Source organism: Giraffa tippelskirchi, chromosome 14 (genome assembly GCF_054371585.1).
Source record: "Giraffa tippelskirchi isolate mGirTip1 chromosome 14, T2T-mGirTip1v1.2.pri, whole genome shotgun sequence".
Taxonomy (NCBI): Eukaryota; Metazoa; Chordata; class Mammalia; order Artiodactyla; family Giraffidae; genus Giraffa; species Giraffa tippelskirchi.
In genome coordinates this window covers 46,508,704-46,515,061 of record NC_137288.1, presented here as the reverse complement: position 1 = coordinate 46,515,061, position 6,358 = coordinate 46,508,704, and positions in this window count along the sequence as shown.

Genomic DNA, 6,358 nt, shown 5'->3' with positions numbered 1-6,358 from the left:
GTCCAGTGGTTAAGAATCCACCTTCCAGTGTGGGTTTGATCCCTGGTCGGGGAACTAAGATCCCACATGCTGTGGAGCAACTAAGTCTTTGCAGCACAACTACTGAGCCCATGTGCCCTGGAGCCTGTGGGCCACAACTAAAGAAGTCTGCATGCTGCAATGTAGAACCCACGGGCCACGGTGAAGACCTAATACCGCCACAACAAACAAACAAAAAAATATGGAATATGGTGGACAGATTTAGTAGAACTTACATGATTTGGTTTACTTAGTATCTTAGCTGATTTCCTTATGGTGGTTTACCTTAGAAATTACCCATAAAATAAAAGGAATAAAATAAACTGGTAAAATTTGTATTATATGCCAGGTAGACTGCACATTCTATGTGTAGAAACAATTAATACTCAACAGACCGCAGGCAGCGGGTGTCATGTTCCCCTCCCCCCCTCACTTTTCAGGCAAGAGGACTAAGAGTTTGGGTCATTCGATCAGGGCCACATGGTGAGTGAGTGGCAGAGCTGGGACTCAGAGGGGGGTTTTATGACACCAGAGGCCACATTCTCAGGCACTAAACTTTACTGACTCTACTCTAAAGCTGCCTGTTATTGGAGCCTCCTGCTTCAGAGCAGTTGTTAAACTTGTCATGGCTACACAGTGACTAGTCAGAAGTTTTGGGGAGATGATAAAATGCAGTGAGAGCTGTCAGTTTTGTGGGATCCACTTCTGGGCATTTTCCTTTGTATGTTTCACTGCTCAATGGCCACCCCACCCCCACCCCCCCATCCTCCCCACCGCAAGCAGATGCCCTGTCCATAGCATCCCTCTTCTTCCATTTATTCCACATGTATCTCCAAATGCACTTTCTCTTGCTTACTTTTGGTAGCACCATCTCGCTCTTTGGAGCCTGGTTGATTTCCAGTTATCTCGGAGTCAATTCAAGCCCAAGGGTCTCACGAGGCTGCCTCCAGTGACCTCTCACCTCACCTTCTCGTGTTCCATCTTCCCTTGGTCCCTGAAAGCACACCCCTTGGGTGCCCTCCATGGACTCAGCGCCTGCCCCTTGCCACCTTTGTGCCTTCTCCAGGGAGTGCTGCCAGCCATGTGGAAGGGCAACTCAGCAGCCTCGCAGGCAAGACCCAGCCCAGAAGTGGCCTTGTTGATGGATAATCCAGAAGTTTTTAAATTCACTCATGCATTCATTCCTCCATTCAACATTTTCTTTTTAATTGACTACCAGTGCTGGAACCAAAACAAATAATCAGACACCAGTCTGCACTCACAGTGTAGTGGAGGGGACAGACTCAGAAACAAAAACGATAGGTCGGCAGTATCGGTCTAACATGGTCCCATCACAGCATCACTGTGAGTGTATAGAAGGGAACAGAGGAGAAGGAGCTGAAGGACAGGGAGGCTCAGGTGGAGGGAATAGAGCATGCAGAAGCTGAGAGGTGAGATGGAGCTGCTATTTTCCCAGAAATAAAATGCTGTGATGGAAACAGATTGTGTGTATGTAGAAACGGTAAAAACCTGACTCATTCACCGGCCACCATCTCAGCTCACACACAAGTGGAGTCATTGAGATGTCACAGCCAATGCTTACAGAGGTGTGGGCATGGCTGAAATGAGCCAGTAAAGGTTGGGGACATACCCTGGGGCCAGCATTCATAGAAAGGAAGAGATGTTCCCACTTCTAGCTTAAGGGGCAAAAGGAGGAAAGAGTTATTAAAACCCTAAGAATGCTGGGGGACTTGCCTGGGTGTCTTTTAGACTCTGCACTTCCACTGCAGGGGGCTGAGTTCGATCCCTGGTTGGGGAACTAAGATCCCATATGCTGTGTGGCAAAGTCAAAAAAAAAAACAACAAAACCCAAACCCAAACAAAAAACCCCAAGAAAGCTATAGCTGTAAGCCTAGGAGAAGGCTCCCAGATAAGAACTGGGAACTTTGGTAACAGAACACAACCACTTCCAATCCACAGCCTGGCAGGGAGATAGAGAGCAGGTGGAAGGGTATGGAGAGTTTCATGGAGGGTAGCAGAAGACACCCAGCGCGGCAGCCATCAATGCCGTCGTCTCCCATCTCTACCCCATCTGTAATCTGTATCACAGACGACACACCTCGTTCTGCAAACGGTTGGGCCAGCGTGCAGCAAAAATGCACAAAGAAATAAATATAGATTCAAAAATAGAATCCAGACCACAGGAGACAAAGAGGTCAAGTATGAGGAACGGGAGAAGAAGGCTGGATAATAAAACAAATCTGTGGAGATCATTTGGACATACGTAGTCACTGTAGTTGAGCCAGAAACACGAGTCTGAGCTTCTTGGTGGCCAAAGTTTGGAGGAAGATGAGGTCAGTTATATAGCTGTCCTTGTCCAAGAGGTGAAAACAGACCAGTTTGTATCAGAAGTTGCATTTTTCCTAGACCTCAGCGTGAATAGGCATTTTCTCTGTGGGGGCATCGTGATTTAAGCAGACTGTGACCCTAAGAAAATGACTCCAGCAAATTCTGGTCAATGCCCCACATCTGTGTTGTCCGCTGGCTGTGTTCAGCTCAGTGCTAGTACACACTGATGGTGTCCAAGCCCCGTCTCTTATCGGATTTCATGTTCCTCACGATCAAGGATCATGCTTGGGATGTCTTTGCTACCCCCTGTTCTCAAACTATTTTGAAATTGAATCCAGTGAAAATATTTTGAGTATTAACTTTTCTTCTGTCACTGCAGAAGTAGTCTTAATACATTCTCAAGAATAATTAGACCAAGAACAGCCAACTCCCTAATCCTCTGAATGAGCTCCAAGAGCAGGTGCTCTGGGGTTCAAGGTACAGTGGAGAGTGGTGTAGGAATCCTTATGGAGCTGAGATAGAAAGAGCAACAGCAATTCATCCAGTTCTCAATTCAGCCTGAGTGATACGTAGTTGAGACCTGTGATGCTTAGCACGTGGGAGTCAAAGACCCCTAGAAAAGACAATAAAAACTAAAGACTCTCTCCCCAGAAAAAGACAAAAGTTCACAACTTTGATTTCCATTTCAGGGAATTTGCACACTTCCTGGAGCTTAGCTGTGGACTCTAGTTTAGAATCTCTGATCTAGACTATAGGCCTCATATTTTGCAGAAGGGATTTTCTTCTGGAAACTCTATGGCCCCCTTAGTGATGGGGACAAAGGATATCCAGGTATCAAGTTCATCCCATAGAGGGTGAGAGGAGTGGGCCGATTACACAATCAGCCTCTTACTCTCCTCACCACACACAAATATTCTATACGTAGGACAAAATACATATGACACGTGAAATATTATTCAGCCATAATTTGGATGGCAATTCTGATAAACGTTACAGCATGAAGAACCTTGAGGACATGATGCTGAGTGAAACAAGCTGGTCACAGAAGGACAAATGCTATATGATTCTATTATGATTCTCTAGGTAGAGGAGTCAAATTCAGAAGGACAGAAAGTGTATGGTGGTTGCCAGGGGTGGCAGGGAGGGACTGGGGAGTTAGTATTTCATACGGACAGAATTTCAGTTTTGCAAAATGAATAAAGTTCTAGAGAAGAATAATATGATGACTGCAAAGCAATGGAAATGTACTTAATGCCACTGAATTGTACACTTAAAAATGGTTAAGGGATTTCTCTGGCAGTCCAGTGATTAAGACTTCACCTTCCAATGTGGAAGGTGTAGGTTTGAACCTGGTGACTCAGACGGTAAAGAATCCACCTGCAATGCAGGAGACCCGGGTTTGATCCTGGGGTTAGAAAGATCCCCTGGAGAAGTGAATGTCAACCCACTCCAGTATTCCTGCCTGGAGAATTCCATGAACAGAGGAGCCTGGTGGGCTACAGTCTCTGGGGTCACAAGAGTTGGACACAACTGAGCAACTAAGACTAAGACTTTAAAAAACTGTCCATATAAAAATTTTTTTTCTAAAAAATGGTTAAGGTGGTAAATTTTATATTATATATATTTTACCAAAATTAAAAAAAAATTAGACAAGAGCTTAAAACACAGGAGCCTGAAGATGGAGTGTGCAGCCCTAGGCTAGTGGGAAGCCAGATAGGCCTAGTCTGAGCTCCTAGCTTTGGTGGACTGTGGATCCCCCCACCTCCTGGAAAAAAAAAAAAGTGTTCCTGGGATCTCTGCTGCCTGGTGGGCTCCCTGGGCTGTGGAGAGTGGTCGTGGCATTGAGCACGAGCACCAGGAACACCTTGACTCGCTTTGGGATGCTCCTGCTTGCAGAGGGTAGTGGCGGGATGGCGGGGAGGGGGGCGGTGCTTCCCTTGTGGCTCAGGCAGTAAAGAGTCCACCTGCAATACAGGAGACCTGGGTTTGATCCTTGGGTTGGGAAGATCCCCTGGAGAAGGGAATGCCAACCCACTCCAGTATTCTTGCCTGGAGAATCCCATGGACAAAGGAGCCTGGTGGGCTACAGTCCATGGGGTTGCAAAGAGTTGGACACGACTGAGTGACTTGTCATTGCAAAAGTTTATTTCAGCCCTCCATCTTGTTACTGACATAGATTTTTCCTGTACGAGGATGGCTAATAATGGCTCTCCATATAACTTCTAAAAGAAAACTGTGGCTGCATAAGTGATTCACCATTCAGGAACTCTTCATTTTATAGGACCCATCTTTTTTATAACAGGAAGTAAATATGCGTTGCTAAGCTACTATGTCCACCAAAAAAAAATCATATAGTAGATTCCATTGTGTTCTTTGTGTTCTGTGAGAGTTGATGATTCCTCTATGTTAAGCTAGTCCTTTTGTTCTTGACCTCTTTTGCCTAAAGTTAATTAGAGTTTGGCCTGAGTGTACTTGGGGTAAACAGAAAAAAAAAAGGCATAAATCATAATTTCCCATGAGAAAACAGTAGATTTCTTTAAATTTTCTCAAAGGAACTTGAAAAACATTTATTGGCCTTTATTTTCAGTTCTGCACCTATTTATCATTTATCTATCTATCTGTCATCTCATATATCTGTCAATCTGTGGTTCTAAGATTGCACACATCAAACTTAATCGTATTATTGCAAAGGAAAAAATACAGACTGTACAGCTAAGTTTTAGGAGTTACAAGTAAGTCTTTAGACTCCCTGAGGATAGAGCATCAGTGCTCCACCTCTGAGAAGTATACAGCATGTAGAGATCACTTCAAGATGCAGCTTAAGTGATTTTGATCAAAGGAAGGAAAAGCACTGCTTGTGAGTTATCCATTTCCCCAAGATGGAGATCTCAGAATAAAAAGGATATCATTGCCCATATCAGATGCCCTGACCATCAAGGTCACAGGAGGGTCCTGAGGTAGTGGAATTATGCCATCTATGTATTTAATTTACTTGAACTCAGATAGGCATACGTTAATTTTTTTTTTTTTTTTCTCTCTTTCGGTTGCACTTTGTGACAAGTGGGATCTTAGTTCCCCAGCCAGGGATCAAACCAGTGTCCACCGTTTTGGAAGTGCTAAGTGTTCACCATTGGACTGCCAAGGAGGTCCAGGAGGGAGCCATTTAAATAGAGCTGGCAACTAGGCCTTGCATTTCACCCAAGGTCCCACCTGAAGACAGGAGGGGAACACAGGAATTTGCTAATTCGAAACTGGAATTTCTTGTGTGCTCTCTGCATAGACATCTCCTCCTGCTGAGTGTGATTCCAGCAGCTTTTCTTCCCATACAGCATGGCTCCCACACCTAAGCCATTGCCTTCATCTGATGCCACTGGTCCGTTTCGACACTAGTGTAAGAGCTGACTGTGTTGAGGTTCCTGGTAGCTGGGATGGCTGTATCCAGCACAATTTGGTCTAGCAGGGATCATAAAAATTTGAGAGAAAAGTCATCCCGCTGTGGCATCAAGGACTAAAATGTTTGTTAAAGAGACAAGTTAAATATGTAGAAGACTTTCATGAAGACTGAAATAACATCTGATTTGTGCCTGGAGGGCTTGGACCGTGAGTTGTGCCTCTGAATTTCAGCACATGTTCTAACTTCCTGCCAAGAAATATTGATGAAAAGGAATTTCCAAGAGTAATTTCAATTCTACTTGCTTTTCACTCCCTTCTGACCCTAACTCTCATGGAAATTATAATGGTCAAGAACCTGAATTTTGGGTCAGATGTCAGATTCCTAGTTCTAGCTCCACCAACAACTAACATTAATTTGACTAAGCCTCAGTTTCCTCAAATGTAATACAAGTTCTTACCTAATAGGATAGTTCTGTGGATTAAGTGGGACAATCCATGTGAAGCACCCAGCACCTGCATTTAATAAGTAATGCAATCAATGTTTACTCTGATTATTCAGGAAGCAAAAGCAATCCAATGCATTGGCTGCATGCCACTGATTTGTGGGAAGAACAAAGGA